This window comes from Equus quagga, chromosome 16 (genome assembly GCF_021613505.1).
Source record: "Equus quagga isolate Etosha38 chromosome 16, UCLA_HA_Equagga_1.0, whole genome shotgun sequence".
Lineage (NCBI taxonomy): Eukaryota > Metazoa > Chordata > Mammalia > Perissodactyla > Equidae > Equus > Equus quagga.
In genome coordinates, this window is record NC_060282.1 from 81222707 (window position 1) to 81238445 (window position 15739).

Below are 15739 nucleotides of genomic sequence, written 5' to 3' on the forward strand. Positions count from 1 at the left end.
CGTGAGATGCTAAGTTGCGGGGCCTGCTAAATTCGAATTTGCCTCAGCGCGTGGAGTAGATCCAAACGGAGTGGATATAGTGAGACATGGAATAGGAACAGCGGGTGATGCGGGACCAGATGCCCGTCTGAAGAAGCTAAGACAGACACTTGTCGTCGTTGTTGTTGTTGTTGTTGTTGTTGCACCTGGCTAAATTTTCACCAGGTTGATGAGGAAGAATTGTTAGCTCGGGAACTTTCTTTATGGAGGCCTTACACTAAGAGTCAGCCTAGGATGGGAATTCAGTTGCCTGTATAAGTTGCCTGTTAATAATCAGAATATGAATTCCTTCCGTATTGTAGTTTATATTCCTCAGTGAATCTTTTAAAAATCGTCTGTATAAAGTAGGGAGTGAAGTACTTTTTCAGGTCCTATTAAAAGCAAATATCTGATCTCAGTAGAGTAGACGGATGACTGAGTAAAGATTGCTGAGCCTAAGGGGCCGACTGGGCAAACAGGCCGTCTTCCCTTGGATTAATGTCTGAACGGCCCTCTTTAAGTCCACGTGAACCATATGTTACATTTCCAGTTCCTTTCAAAACACATGTTAGTACCGTTTAAGTAAAACATTCATTACTTTAAAAAATACCCTCTGATTCTAATTTTAAAAGCATGTGAGTAAAAGCATTGCTCATTAGTTGGAGGAAAACACTACATCGAGCTCCAAGTGGGAAAAAGTGCAGCAGTCTGGAGAGCTCTTTCATGTGGCCGCCATTTGTATCTTAATCCTGGGGGAGAAGCAAAACCTTTCTCCGATTAGCTCTGCTCTGAATAGAAGGCTTGCTGTGTCCCGCAGCCTGGTGCTTTGGTTGCGTGGACCGATGCCCACCGAAGATGAGACTTAAACCATAGTTTTCCTTTCATTTGAGTTTTGAGTCATGTCCTGACTCTGGAGGGGAAGACTCAGTGCGATCACCTCCTGATTACAGTGCTTTCTCCAAATCTGGTTGTCATATGAGTCATTAGAATGATTGCAGCTGAAACCAACAGTTGTAGAGAGGAAATCGAATGCATAACTTCTACTTCTTACACTTGTGGAATCAGTTAAAGCATGAGGGTCCAATTTTGTTTTTGACCCCAAATAGCTTAAAAGCACATTAAATTGTGTATCTGCTTCGAGCCACTGAAAAAGACTTGGTGGTGTTTTGTGATAAAAATCTTGTGAAATCAGACATGGAGCTTTGTCAAATATGTTCAGGGAAGAAGATGTGCAGAGCTACTTAAGAGAAATTAACTTGACAATATTCTAAACTTAAGAATTTTAAGGATGAAGTCACAAATTTATGGGAAAAAACATTATCTTTCCTCCAAAATGACGTAATTTGGGGATTCCATTCATTCATTTAGCATTTATTTATTGTAGGCCTACTATATGCCAAGGAGTCTTCTGGGCATTGGGAATTTAGAAGTAAACATAATGAGTCTTTCCCTCAAGTATGTACCTTACTTTTTAGTAGGGAGAGACACAGTAGAGACATTTAAAAACTACAGAACGTGTCAGGTAATGATAAATGCTACAAAGGAAAACAAGTCAGGGTGAGGGAGACCGAGAGTGAAAGGGCTCGCTATTTTCTACAGAGCGGTCAAGGAAGGCCTTTCCGTAAGGTGACGTTTGAGTAGAGACTTTGAAAGAAGTGAGGAAGGAAGTTACATAGACATCTGAAGGATTGTTCCAGGGCGGTTGGGTCAGAGTGAGAAGTAAAAGTAGTGGGAGCCAAGATCAGAGAAGCAGTGGGGAAGTCGGGGGCGAGGGAGGGCAGTTAATGTAGGGTCCTGTGGGCTGTTGTGAAAACTTTAGCTTTCACTCAGCAAAAGATGGGAAACCAGTGGAGAATCTGGAGGAGAAAGGATGACTTGCATTTCAGCATGATCACCGGGCTGCCCTGTTGAATATAGACCATAGAAGGTCAAGAAGTGGATGCTAGGTGACAGGTGCGGAGGAAGAGCAACAGCTATGTGAGAGATGATGGACTATGGTAGGAGCAGTGGGGGTGCTGAGATATGGTAAGATTCTGAATATAGCCTAAAGGAAGACCTAACAGGATTTGCTGTTGGATTGGCTGTGCTCTATGAGAGAAAGAAAAGGGTGAATTTTTGGCTTGAGCAAACAGAAGAATGAAGTGCCTCATACTGAGATGGGGAAGACTGTGGGAGGAGCAGAATTGGAAGAAGTGAGGGAAATTAAGGGTTTTGGACATATACACTTTGACATGTCTAATGGACACCAAAATGGAGATATTAAGTAAGCAATTGGTATTTGAAACTGGAGTTCTGGGGAGAGATCCGAACTAGAGATATAAATTTGAGAGTCATCAGGGTGTCAATGTTGCTTAAACCATAGGACCAGATAAAGTCATGTACTAAGAGAATGTAGGTAGAGGAGAGAAGGGGTCTGAAGACTGTGCTTGGGACTTTCAAAGTTTAGAGGTTGGGGAGATGAGGAAGAGCCGTCAATGAACAGTGAGGAAGAGTGGGCAGTGAGGTAGGGTGTCAGTCGGAGAGAGTGGTATCTGCAAGCCAAATGAAGATAGTGTTTCAAGGAGAGTATGAGGGATCAACCGTGGGTTGCTGCTGCTCGGTGGCAAAAAGCAGAACCAAGCACTGGCCATTGGCTCCAGCAGTGTGGGGGGCATTGTTGACTTTGGTAAAAGTGGAGAAAACCAAAAAAAGCTGTCATAAAAGTAGACAAAAGCTGGTGGAATGAAGGAATAAAATCCTGGTTGAAACAGTTTCAAGAGAACAGGGGAGGAGAGGAAGGAGAAAAAGTTAATGTAGGTAGCTGGTTTGAGGAGGTTTGCTGTAAAGGGGAACGGAGAAACAGAACAACAGCTGGCCACTCATGGGACCTAGGGAGACGTTTTGTTGCAGTTGTTTAAATGCGAGAAATGCTGCAACATGTTTATATGCTTACAGAAATGGTCCAACGGAGAGAGGAGCAAAGAGAACAATTGTGGGAGTGACGTCGGTGAGTAGGGGAGAGGCAACAGGCACGCCAGTAGAGGAGTTGGCTGTGGACACAAATATGTTCAGCTCCTCCATTGTAATAGGAGTAAAGACTGATTCAGTGGGTACAGACACAGACACCTGTCACACTTGGTGGCGGAAGCGTGTGGATCTTCTCTTCTGATTGCTCCTGTTTTGTCAACTTGTCTCCTGGCTGCTTTTTCCTATACAGCACAGTGGTTATCCTATGGTGTGTCAACGTCTTACCATAACCCATGTCTGGCTGGGCTCACACAGCCCTGTTTCTGTGAGCTGGATGCCCAGATGAGGGCAGTGGAGGACACTGCGTGTGAACGGTTACAATGAAATGAATCACAGGCTGGGTAGAAGCAATTTCCCTGCCTGATTATTGGCGCGTAAACCAGTTGCTAGACTATTGCTTGTCTCAGCAGAATTAGAGTGAACATTTATTGGTATTGAATTATTAGACATTTAAGCTCTAAGTTTTATGTTTTACCATATTCTATAACAAACTGTCCAGGTACCGTGGGATGCTGGAAGAGTGTAACAGTAAATGAAAACATTCCCTTCCGTATAAAGGAAGAACTTTTAACGTCAAGATGTTTCACAGCTAGTGAAACAGCCGTATTTGAAAAGATTCCTGTATTTAAAATGAGAACAATGTTTAAGCCGAAAAATATACTCATAAAATTTCTATCAGAAACTTTAAAAATATGTATATATTTCACTTTGTGACTCCCCTTCTAGGAATCTACTTGGAGTAGAATAGAACACACAATGTTTTATTCACAAAGTGGTTATCTTTGATGGCGTATAGTAGGTACCAGACCCTGAGCTAAACATTGGAGATAAAATTGTCAACCCCTCCGGCAATTGCCTCTCTCCAGCGATTGAGTAATCCCCATACCTTTGTTTGCTGACTTGTTGAAAATTTAAGGTCCCTGCCTGCTCAGAAAGGGAGGAGAGAGCACAGAAGCGTCTGATGGGCTTACCTACCCTGACCCGCACAGGCCAGCAGACATTTAGGTGGGTTTCCTTCAACTTCTCCGTGTAGCATTTTTGCTGCGTCTTGAAAATCTGTAGGCTGCGAATCAGTGTGCTGGTTTTGTTTCTCCTGGGTGAGATCGTCTCTCAGGAGGTGGAAACCTTTTCTTTCTTCCCCAAATGACTCAACTCTTGTTTCTACTGTCACCAGGGAGGGAGGGCTCCTCCTCCCCCATCTCTACTCCTTTGTCTTGTGCTAATGCCAGGCCTAGGCACTTTCCTCTTTCCAAGGGGATAAAGATTTTAAGAAACATGGTGACTCGTCCATTTATTCTCTCACTATGGGGAGCTTCCATTTTACCTACTTTTACCAGATATTGCAGCCTCCATCAGTCAATCAACTTTCAAATAAAATCAACCAAATCTCTTCTATAGGTTCTTGCTATTGATGCATGTTTGGACTATTACAAATGCATTAAAGAGGTTGGCTGAAAAACATTCTATTAGCATGGAAAACTGCTTATTAAATAATGTCAGACAAAAGATATCTCAAATATCTAAAATACAATGTCTAAAAAAAATTGTAATATAAGCTAAAATCCTAAAAATAGCAGGAAAAATAATATTGAAAAGAAATGCAATGAAGTTGTTAATTAAAATATGCAAAATATTCTTATAGCTTTGATTCTGTCCTCTATAAGGGCTTTACACTGAGAGCAGCATTAAGGAATGTTTCTCCTACAGACCACATCATCACCTTTATAATGGAATTGTAGTTTTTAACAGTGAACTTGTTTAGAACTATTCTATTCTTTCAGAGCAGAGACGGAAAGCTGATGACCTGTAGCTGTGCTTTGTTTGGCCTGTAGTTTAAAAGGATTTCAAATTATTTGGTAGTATTTGAAATATGGGCTTCTAGATTTTGAGATTTCCTTGAAAGAATCAGATGCCATTGGCATCACTGGACTCCCTTTTCCACACGGTAGCTCTCAGCTGGATTGGCTCTGAGTCGGGGAAGGACCTCTAGTGCATTCAGGTTCACACCAGCATCCCTTTCTCTCCTGTCCCGTCCATCGTCAGGCTCTCTGTTCTTCCCCTATGTCCAGGGCTCTTTCTTCGTGAGTGAACCTGTCTGCCTCATAGAAATCTGGGTTTGTCCATTTGAGTAATTTTCAAAAAATGTCAATCAATCCATCAATGATCCAATGATCTTATGGTTCCCTTCATTTTGCTAGGTACACAAGAAGACCCATTTTTAAGTCACAATTTAGGTGCCATAAAACAATATAAAAATTTCCTGATTTCCTTCTTTCTATGCCTAAAGAAAGAGAGAGATACAAGTTCTGTCTGCTGTGGTTTTCTATGGCAACAGGCAACCGAAATAGTGATGCGATTTTAAATAAGACGTAAACTGTGTCCGTAGGCCTGTTCCTCTCCCAGGTCTAGCGCACGTGCTCATAAAATCCTTGTCTTTTGTCTGTTGACTCATGTGTAAACGCTAGCCGGGGAAGCACTCTCGCTCTTTCTGACACTAACCCGTTTCATCTTGGTACCCTGCATCTAATTTCTGGCAGCCTTATTAATGATTTGTAAGAGTAGCACGCACAGATGGAGGCTCTAGCAAGTAATTAGCCACCAAATATACATATATATGAATAATGTATACATAACATATGAATATTGTTATATGTAGTACATACATATATATATATATATATATATATATACTGCTAATAATTCCTCTCTTTTTGAGGTAAAGATGGACCTTCAGATTGTACCATATTGAGTATCAGGATTATTGTTTTACTCCTGGGATTACATGACATCTTGGTTTACTCTATCCTATTAACTAAGTACACTGTGCTTCTGGTATTAAATTTTGAAAAGAAGAAGATGAAATAGTGGTAGTCACTTCTCTCACAAAGATATCAAGTGGATCAAGTCATTAACAATCTTAAAGTATCTTAACGTGAAACAAAATTTAAATGCCTGCTATCAGTCGCAAAATAAAAATGATCACTCCCCAAAGAAAGGAGCAGTGAGAATTTTCATATCTGGATATTTTGCCGAGTTTTTCTTTTGTCTTTTGCTTATGTTGTTGTTGTTGTTATGCAAAGTCTTTTTTTTTTTTTTTTTACTGGGGGAAGATTAGCCCTGAGCTAACATCTGCAGCCAGTCCTCCTCTTTTTGCTGAGGAAGACTGGCCCTGAGCTAACATCCATGCCCATCTTCCTCTACTTTATATGTGGGATGCCTGCCACAGCATGGCTTGACAAGCAGTGCCTACGTCCACACCCGGGATCCAAACTGGTGAACCCCGGGCCACGAAAGCAGAACATGTGAACTTAACTGCTGCGCCACTGGGCCGACCCCCAAAGTCTTTTTTTTAATGTAGTAAAATGTATCAAGCTCTTCTTTTGTTACTTCTGAATTTTAAATCTTAGCTCTTAATGTACATTTCCAGGTTATAGAGGAATTTGCCCCTTTTTTCCCTAGTACTTGTATGGTTTCATTATTTTGCATTTAAATCTCTGAGTCGTTGGGAATTTACCCTTGTCTATGCATGAGGGACAGATCCAACTTTAGTTTATTTCATACTGCTATCCAGTTACTGGAACACCATTTGTTTAAATCTACCTTTTCTGTACTGATTTTAAGTGCCAACCTTATCATACGTTAGTTTTTCTTTTTTCAGTTTTCATACTTTAGATTTTTAAAGGTAATTAGATGTATTTCCGTATTCTCTATTCTATTCTACTCATTTATCTATTCATATCCCAATACCACACTTTTTTTATTATAGAGATTTTAAGTAGGTTTTAATATCTGGTAGGACTAACACCACCTCCATTACTCTTATTTTGCAGGGTTTTCCTGGCTATTTTTGCATGTTTGTTCTTCTAAGTAGACTTTATAATCCAATTTTCTAGTTAAAAAAAGGAAAAGAAGAAAAAAACCCAAAACAGAAAAGCAAAAGCAAATATCCAATAGTATTTTTACTTTTCCACAAGTTCAATGTGCAATATTTTCATTGTTGCTCCTTTCTAAGTATTTTTAAATTTCACCTATGATTTATTTTTTGACCCAAGGGTCACTTAAAAGTGTATTTTAAATTTTAATTTATGTGAGATTTCTTTTTCAAAATTTTGGTAAAAATTAACTTCTAACTTTATTACATAGCGGTTGGAAAATATATTCACATGCTGTGAAATCTTTAAAATTTGTCGAGACCTACTTTATGTTCTAGTGAAATGGTTCTGCATCCTGGATGTACGTGAGAATCACCTGAGGAGGTTTTCAGACCTGAAATGCCTGAAACCTGCTCCAGACCCGGTAAGTTGGTATCACTGAGGGGAGAGCGCAGACACCTGTGTTTTCGAAGAGCCCCTGGTGAGACGTTACAGATTTTACCTGGGCAGAGCATATGGTCGGGTTTTGTACGTGTTCCCTGTGAGCTGAAATAACTGTACATTCCTCAATTACTGGATTTAAGGCTTCTCTAAATATGCTTTAGAGTTAGTTTTGAAGTTGTGTTGTTCAAATATATCCTTAGTGATTTTTAAAATGCTTGATCTATTAATAAACAAAGAGAAGTATTTTAAAATCAATCTCTCTAGGAGCGTGGAATTACTGATCTCATTTCATGATAGGATTGCTTGGGCATGTTCTCTGTCTCTTACCTGTATCATCTTACAGTCTTAAAACCGTGTAAGTTCAGTGGACGGAGGTAAAATATTCTAATTAATTTAGTGTTTATCAAAGGTATTTTAACATGCATGTTTAATTAAGAAGTTCTAATCAATCAAGCTCTGAATTCTCTAGTCACCCCGCCACAGAGGGGGTCGTTTAGTTCTATCTCACTTTTTACCCTCAATTTAGACATTATTGTAATTGTTTCAGGGTGTCAATGTTTATTTCTATTTATTCACATGCTTGCCATTTTCCTCACTCGCTTCTTGAATCTCTGTGCTGGATTGCCCGTTTGCCATCAGTAGCATTTCTGTTCCTTTTTATATTCCCCCATGTTATTGCCGTGGCTCAAAGCTCAGGAACCTCATTTTTAAGAACTCCTTGCTGGGGGGGGTTCTGATTTAGATTCCACTGCTGACGGACACTTGTAGGAAACCTGGCAGTTGAAGGGAAGGCACGGCTCCTGTTTCATCTGGCAGAAGACCAGAGCGTGCCTCCTCAGAGGCGGCAGCCACTTCCTGACCTTCTCCAGACTCGGTCTTCTACTGCTAGCCTCTGCCTGTGGGGTCGAGGGGCAGCTACTTCCTGCACTTTCCTGATTCCTGGGGTGCAATCTCCACCCTTGAAATTTCCCCCTCACCCCTTACAACAATTTTTAAACTATTGTATTCCTTGGACTTAATAACGTCTTCTTGAAAATTTACAAGTTCTTTCTCCCAACCAGTCTCTGACTAATGCAGTTTGAGTCTTTCCCTGTCAGATCGTTTTTCCTTTCCCTGAAGGATACATTAAAATTTTCCTAAACTCCCTTCATTTTTGCTTAACTGCAAATGTCCATATTTTACCCTCATTTTTGAAGAACAATTTTGCCAGGCATGGAATTCTAGGTTGACTATCACTTTTAGAATCTTGGTAATGCCATTCTGCTGTCTACTGGTTTCCATTGCTACTTTTGAGAGGTCAGATAGCAGTTTACTTCTTCTATTTGCGGTAGTCTGTATTTTCTTTCTGGCTAATTTAAAGATCTTATTTTTGTCTTTTGTACTTTTAAGTTTCACTAGCCTGTATTTAGGATTATTCGTTTTATTTACGCTGATTTGCACTCATTTGGCTTACTGAATCTGGGGGTTGCTGTCTTTCATCAATTTTATTATCTCCTTGAATATTGATTCTCCACCATTCTATCTGTTATCTTCTTCTGGAATTCCGATTATATACATTTTGTCCCTTCCTACACTTTCCTCCATGCTTCTTAATCTCTCTCATATTTCCCATCCTTTTTCTCTATAGTGGAAGTCTGGGTGATTGTTTTCAGATTGATCATCCACTTTACTGATTCTTCAACTCTGTTTAATATGATGTCTAGCTCACTGACTTTCTAGTTTTAGAGATTATATGTTTTGTTTCTAGATGTTCTGCTTAGTTTATTTGCAAAAATGCCTTGTCAGTTCTGACAATTTCTTATTCCTTTGTCTTATTGTCAATCTTCTCTTTTGTTTTTTAAATATACTTAACATACTGGGGCTGGCCCGGTGGCGCAGTGGTTAAGTGTGCACATTCTGCTTTAGCAGCCTGGGGTTCTCCGGTTCGGATCCCGGATGCAGACATGGCACCACTTGGCAAGCCATGCTGTGGTAGGCGTCCCACATATAAAGTAGAGGAAGATGGGCACAATGTTAGCTCAGGGCCAGTCTTCCTCAGCAAAAAGAGAAGGATTGGCAGCAGTTAGCACAGGGCTAATCTTCCCTAAAAAACAAAACAAAACAAAATATACGTAACATACTTATATCTGTTTTTGATCATTTTAGCATCTGCACATGTTGAGTCTGAGTCTGCAGTTTGTTGTTTCCGTTGCCGTGTTCACAGTGATTTATGTCCTCACTGTGTAGTAACTTTTGGTTGTGAGTTTACATTAGTGGGAACTTTATCTATGGGAATACTTTGAGGCCTGGTTTTAAAGTTTGTTTTCTTCCAAATTGTGTTGGTTTTTGGCAGACACCTGTGTTCTCAAACTTAACCATTTTAAATACTTTTTTAGCTTCAGTTTTTTTTCAGGATACAGATGTCATAAGAATTCTGGTTCTAGATCTATCTGATATTGGCTTTTGGTTAAGGATTCCTTTCCTTCCCTTCCCCTCCCTTTCGTCTCCCTCCTCTCTCTCTCCTATCCTCTTCGCTTTCCTTTCTTCTTCCTGATTGCAAATTTCTTTCCTTTTTCTCTACTCAGACTCAGGGTGAAGACAAGTATCATTCCCACTGTTTCTCCCTAGGTGATAGTTTCCCTTCCTATGGGTTACTGTTTGCAATCCTAGTTTTATGAAGGAGTCTCCAGTCTGTCCTTGTACCCAGTGTAACCCCAGCTTTTGTTTCGCTGATAACACATTTTAACTCAGATCTAGGCCATAAGCATTTGGAATAAATTCTCAAAGCAAACACCAGTTCTTGAAACTTTCTGTTGATAGAATTTATTTTCCGCTGGCTTAGAAATGCATTCAAATGTAGGTTTTATATTTTATCACTGTTTTTAATCACATTCTCCTCAAGGAGAATTTTCCATAAACGTTTAGTCTGCCATATGGATAGAAATAGAAATTAGCAATCATTATTAAAAATGAATTGCCAGGGGCTGGGCCCGTGGCCGAGTGGTTAAGTTCTCACACTCCGCTGCAGGCGGCCCAGTGTTTCGTTGGTTCGAATCCTGGGCGCGGACATGGCACTGCTCATCAAATCATGCTGAAGCAGAGTCCCACATGCCACAACTAGAAGGACCACAACAAAGAATATATAACTATGTACTGGGGGGCTTTGGGGAGAAAAAGGAAAAAAAAAAATCTTAAAAAAAAAATGAATTGCCAATCCATTGTTAAAAGCGTCTGCAATGCCTAATTATAAAAGTATTACTTCTTTTAATTTGGGGCTAGAAGTAATAGTGCATCATTTTTATTATGCATTCCACAAAATTATCAAATATGTAGCAGATTTCCCTTTTTTTTACAAGCTTATAAATTATTGAAGTATAAATTGTATTTTATTTGCGTAAACTTGATAGCTGACATTCCTTTTCTATTCAACTATCAAGTCACATATGGATTTTTAAGCATCTTTACTGCAGTTATTCTTGCTCTTTCTAGCTACAAAACAATAAACGTCAGTGTTTATGAGTACTGATAGGACTCTGAATTCTCCTCTGCTCTCATTGTTCCTGCTGTGAAATGATTGCCTATTTTAAAAGCACCCAAATAGAGACTGATTGCTGTTATGGAACAAAGAAGAGTATTCATAGAAATAACCTTCCTTCTCAGCATTATGGGTGGCAGCAGTGGTGAAAAGTCATATACCAACTGTGAAAGTCAGTCTCGAGGGCACCCCAGTCATGGGCACTGAATGATTCGCTCACTCGCTTGTTCGTCGTTTAACCACTTAACCTATCAGCCATTCAACTCTGCCTCCTTTTCCAGACATAGCTATTTGACATTTCCGGGCAAAACACATCTTCTTTTGCTTGCTATTCATTAGTGTCTATCAAAATATACTTTTTTATATTAAAAAATAAGAATGTGCTGAGATAGAATACCAGAAACAGGCTGTTTTTTCTCAGTAATGGACAAATGGCATCAATGGCACTTTCCGGGGGTGAAGTCCGTGTCTTTTGGGAGCTAAATGATTCATCTGACAAGATAATGAATTGGTTGCTTTCTTCAGGGAAGATTTGCAAAGCATTTCTTTTCACTGGATAGACAATTTAGAAAATGTTGTGAAAGGATATAAAAAGAAAGAATAGAGCAAGCAAGCTGGTTTAATACAAATGGATTCCAGTCAGAAATGTGGACGTGTAATACTTGGATATTTTGAACAAAATCTCCTGGGCTGACATATATTTGAGATAAGTATTGTTACTGTGGCTAGAAAATTAGTTTAGGTTCTATTTAGAATCTTATTGAGGGTTGGATGACAAAAAAAAATTACAGAAGTGACTTTTGTTTTATGAAATTCACATCTTCATAATAATAAAATTTACTCACCTCCTCTTTTCGTGTATATCTAAATAGCTAAATGGATGTAATATGTGAATTTGGCTTAAATATATATCCATGCTCTTTTATTCTTACAAAACAATATTGAGACAAGGGAACATTTTATAAACAGGATACCCAACTTTGTAAACCGTTAATGTTAGCATTTCTGTTCTGTGGCAAGATGAAGGTCATTGTTAAGGATGCCCAAGGGTACAGAGACTATATTAAAGAGTTTTGGGTAAGCCTGGGCTGGGTGACGTCCTGGTCAGTTCAGGCTATTGTAACAAAGTACTCATGGACTGGGTGGAATATAAACAACAAAAATTTATTTCTCAAGTTCTGGAGGTTAGAAGCCCTAGGGCAGCGTGCCAGCATATTCGGGTTCTGGCGAGAGCCCTCTTCTGGTGTGCAGGCTTCTTGTTGGATCCTCACAGGGTAAAAAGAGGGCAAGAGAGCTCTCCAGGGTCCCTTTTAGGAGGAACTAGTCCCATTCATGAGGGGTCCATGCTCATGAACTAATCGCCTTCCAAAGCCCCAACTCCTAATACCATCACATTGGGGCGTAGGGCTTCTCCATACCAATTTTGAGGACACGCAAACATTCAGCACATTGCAGGTGAGGTGGGAGGACTGTGTGAAACGGTGAGAAGACACTGCATTTTAGCCTCAGAAAAACCAGGACTCGTACAGTTTCAACTCCCTTCTGTGTGTGATGGAGATGGTGTGATGGCTAATTTTATGTGTCGACTTGACTGGGCCATGGGGTGCCTAGGTATTTGACTGAACATTAGTCTGGGTGTGTCTGTGACGGTGTTTTGGGCGAGATTAACATCTGAATCTGTAGTCTGAGAACCGCACATTGCCCTCCCTGATGTGAGTGGTCCTCATCTAATCAGTTGAAGGCCTGCATAGAATGCCAAGGCTGACCCTCTTGCGATTTAAGAGGGAACTCTTCCCGCCTGGCTGTTTGATCTGGGACATGGTCTTTCCTTGATTTTGGACTTAATCTGAAGCATCAGCTCTTCTTGGGTCTCCAGCCTGCCAGCTTTCAGACTGGAACTATGCCATCAGTTCTCCTCGTTCTGCAGCCACCAGACTCAGACTGGACGTACACCATTGGCTCTCCTGGGGTCTCCAGTTCACCAACTGGAGATCTTGGAACTTCTCAGTCTACAGAATCATGTGAGCCAATTTATTATAATAAATCTCTTTATGTGTGTATATATATGTATAGATATATATACACACAAACACACACAATCTTTCTCCAAATTCAAAAACTTGAGGTGAGAATCAGTCACTCATACAGTATCTATATTTAGTGCCTGCAGTCAATCAAATCCTTCATGTTTTCCAAGGAGAAAGAGCTTTTAAAACCTGACCTTGCCTGAGGTTAAAGTAGTTGATTTTTAATAACTGCAAACACCAAAATGACCTTTACTCATTGAGAGCCTTGCAAAGTAACACTCTCAGTAGGAAGTTATTTTATCTTTGATACTTTCTGGTGATGTATAAAAACTCTGCGCTCTGGGATTCTAGATGTGGTACTACCGAGGCCCACGACATCAGAACAGGAAGGCTTGGTGAGTCCCACGTGGCACTGGAACATTCGGATTCCCAGTAATATTAGTTAAAAGTGACACTAGACTTCCAGTGGTCCTTTTAAGTTCCTCCGTCAATGCAGCTGGTTCTCACTCAATCCTGAAGAAGAGTGCGACCAGCCGTCTCAAAACAAAGCAAGAGCTTTAAGCCAACTTGGATCAACTAGCTTGTCAATAGTTCTCAAGCCATTTTGCTGCCTGTATTGCAGAAAGAATAATTAATTATTTCAGAAAATAATCAATTCCCGAGTACAAGAGACTGAACTAGGACTGGTGTGACGGGAGCAGAGAGATGGGAAGGTAGGGGAGGGTTGTGTGTTGGGAGAGGACAGAGTAAAACTAGGTGGGAGAGATCCGGCACAGCGCTATAGCTCACGCCAAGGAGTTTGTGTCTTTGAGATATGCTGATTGATACATTTTTGGGATAACTGAAAGGTGTCCAATTTCATATTTCGGAAGAATAAAAGTCCTGTACTAGGAGTGGATATGGGTTGAGAGGAATACATCCGTAAGAATGTGAGTTATGGCTTCCACGTCAGCCCTTTAAAGACCCACCTTTCACCACTGGTTATTACAAGAAATTAAATATACTAAAATAAGTGCTAGAAAGAGAGATTAGTTGAGAAGATTAAGCTGTTGACCGCAGGCGAGTGTGTTGGTGGGAGGGAGGAAAGTTCTGCTCAGGAATTGCAGTCTTCCGCAGTCTAATCTTGGCTGAGCTGACCCTATTACCATAGGCGGGCTAATTAACCTCTTTGTGCCTTGGCTGCTTATCTGCAGAGTGAAGATAACAATGACCCACTACGACTGCAAATCATTCTGCAAACACCAACACTTATAGAAATGATATAAATATTTACGTACCCCAGTTGTAAGAGTCTGGTCTTTACCTAACAGTTTAAACCTCTCCTCTGCCTAAATAATATGTCAGGTTTAATTTTCGTCATATAGCATTTTTTGTGTGTGTGATAGAGTGAGTTTTTATTTTCGTATACAGCCAGATTCGTGCTTATTGAAAACGAGCTCTCTCTTTCTGATGCCTGTTGTTCGGTCTACAATACTCTGGGTCCTAGATTATGATGGTAACTTCTACCAGCACCATGTGGTTTAACACAGCAGAGAGCTGTTGAGAGAGCTCGTGGATGGGGCTCGGGGGGAGGAATAAGTACTTTTAAATTCTTTTTAAATGACAACTCTTCTTGCCTGTTAAATAAGAAGAGTACGCTCTTATTGTTTCATAAGTCTATTGCAATTGTATTAACTATAGTTAAGCAATTCAAAGTGGGTCAGCAGGCACATAGTAACATGCCAAGAAGTGGCAAAATGAACAGTCTCCTAATTGGGTTTTATTGTGGATTCACTGATTCACATTGAAATTGCCATCTCTTTTGTGATATTTCCAATAATTTTGTGGGAAGTATTTATAAAACTGCATTCTTTCAGTGGCATAAAGATTACCCATTTCCATAATTATTCTTGGTTATCATGCCACACTTTCTTTAGCAGATGAAAGGAAGTAGTAATCAATCTTCTGGAAAAATAAAATATTTACAGAATTGGAAGAGCTATTTCGTTGTGAACTCGGAGAAGAATCATGCATTCTCTTCAATTCTTTCTTTTCAAAATTCATGCCTAGTAAGTATGTAAGCTGTTTCCACGATGATATTAATGACTCAGACATGTGACTGCAATGTTTTTGTTGGTGTGATTTGGCCTTTAGCCAAATGGCTGCCTAAAGACCCTGGTTAGTGGCCGTGACTGGCTGTTAAGGGACAATGAACTGGACAGAAACACCCTTTCATTCCAGCCCAGTTCCCTCGTGTTACGTGACTACGGTAATGCTCCCTTATCCGCATGTCACATGTGCCCAGATCTCCAGTGGATACCTGAAAACGTGGATAATACCAAACCCTAGATACACTGTGTCTTTTTCTATACATAAGTATTAGAAGTATGACAGCAAAACTGGCACACATTTCTTTCTCCTTCTTACAATTTCATGGATAGATTTGTTCTTACCGTGGATCTTAGCAACCTCAACATACGATTTTTCTTCTTTCCTTATTAAGTTGAGAACTTTCACGTTTTCACTCAAAGGGAGCGATCTCTGGCTTCTCTTTGGCATATCTGAATTGCCAACATCACTACTCTTGTGCTTTGGGGCCATTATTAAGTAAAATGAGGGGTACTTGAACACAAGCACTGCAATACTGTGAAAATCAATCCTATTGTCAAGACAGCTACCAAGCGGCTAAGGGGTAAGGGCTAAGGGGTAAGCAGGTAGCGTACCCAGCCTGGACAGGCTGGACAGAGGGATGATTTGTATCCCCAGCTGGACGGAGCAGGACATCATGAGGTTTCTTCATGCTACTCAGAATGGTCCACAACTTAAAACTTATGAATTTTTTATTTCTGGAATTTTCCATGTAATATTTTCAGACCACA

At 40.1% G+C, this 15739-nt stretch overlaps 1 protein-coding gene across 1 annotated transcript in view; it reads right to left on the reverse strand.

Moving 5' to 3' along the window:
• Positions 1-15739, reverse strand: part of CNGB3 (cyclic nucleotide gated channel subunit beta 3) — a 128580-nt gene that overhangs the window by 96566 nt on the left and 16275 nt on the right. The window lies entirely within an intron of this gene.